Consider the following 1,234-nt stretch of genomic DNA (forward strand, 5'->3'; position numbering starts at 1 on the left):
GCCTCGCGCGCGGCGGGGCGGCCCGGGCTTCGGCCTCCCCTCCGGTTCCCTGGAAGTGGGGCCGGCGGCCAGCGCGGGAGCAGCAGCAGCAGAGGCGGAGGCTCTGGCGCGTCTCTCTCACCTTCAGCCTGAGCCAGGGGAGGCCAGGCGGCCCGGGTGGCTGGAGGGGGTCCGCTGCCCGAGAATGGGAATTCTCTTCACCAGGATATGGAGACTGTTCAAACACCAGGAGCACAAAGTTATCATTGTTGGACTGCATGATGCAGGGAAAACTACCATCCTGTCCCGATTTTCTATGAATGAAGTTGTACATACATCCTCCACAATAGGAAGTAATGTGGAAGAGATAGTGATAAACAATACACGTTTCCTAATGTGGGATACTGTTGATTAAAATGATGGGAGACGCGAAGGAAGACACAGCAGACGAGATGCAGGTGAAGAGCGGGGGGTGGCCACTGCTCTCTCAGGCGAGTAGCCCCGACCCAGCCCAGCCGCTGTTACAGCTTTTATTACATTTAGCAAGCTTGTGTATGCGAGATAAGCATTAATGCATAAATTCTGTCATACTTTTCTCAAGAGCAAAAGGCGGTTACCTCCCTTCTCAAGCACTTGGTTATCTATAATGCGCCTCCTGGGAATATCCCAAGAAAGTGTTCTCACAACTTCAAGCGTTCTCAAGGATTGTTTGCAATCCTTGACGTTTCTTGGTTAACTCGTTTGCGAGTTCACCAAGTGAACACGTCCTTGGGTGCTGACCACAGAAGTCCATTAACAGTTTCCTTCAGGATACTGGTGGCCAAGAATCTCTTCGTTTTTCCTGAAACACTTCTGTACCGACACGGAGTTTGTAATAGTTGTGGTGGACAGTATAGACAGAGGATTTCTGTAACTAGAGAAAAACTCTATGTTAGCGCATGAGGACCTAAGGAAAGCTGGATTGATTTTTGCTAATAAACAAGATGTTAAAGAATGCGTGACTGTAGCAGAAATTTCCCAGTTTCTGAAACTCACATCTATTAAAGATCACCAGTGGCATACCCAGGCATGCTGTGCTCTTACTGGCGAGGGATTGTGCCAGGGGCCTGAATGGATGATGTCACGACTTAAGATGAGATGTTCTCTACTGACCTCTTCTCATAGACTGTATAAATGAAGTGCTGGACTTTACCTGAAAGCTGCAAAAATTCATGGTTTAGATATATTTATAATAAACTGATTTAAGCTTTTTCTA

General features: G+C 47.9%; 1 pseudogene; it reads left to right on the forward strand.

Moving 5' to 3' along the window:
- Positions 1 to 40: 40 nt before the first annotated feature.
- Positions 41 to 1,216, forward strand: LOC103589804 (annotated as a pseudogene).
- The last annotated feature ends 18 nt before the right edge of the window (positions 1,217 to 1,234 follow it).

The sequence above is a fragment of the Galeopterus variegatus genome, unplaced genomic scaffold, assembly GCF_000696425.1.
Source record: "Galeopterus variegatus unplaced genomic scaffold, G_variegatus-3.0.2 Scaffold729, whole genome shotgun sequence".
Taxonomy (NCBI): Eukaryota; Metazoa; Chordata; class Mammalia; order Dermoptera; family Cynocephalidae; genus Galeopterus; species Galeopterus variegatus.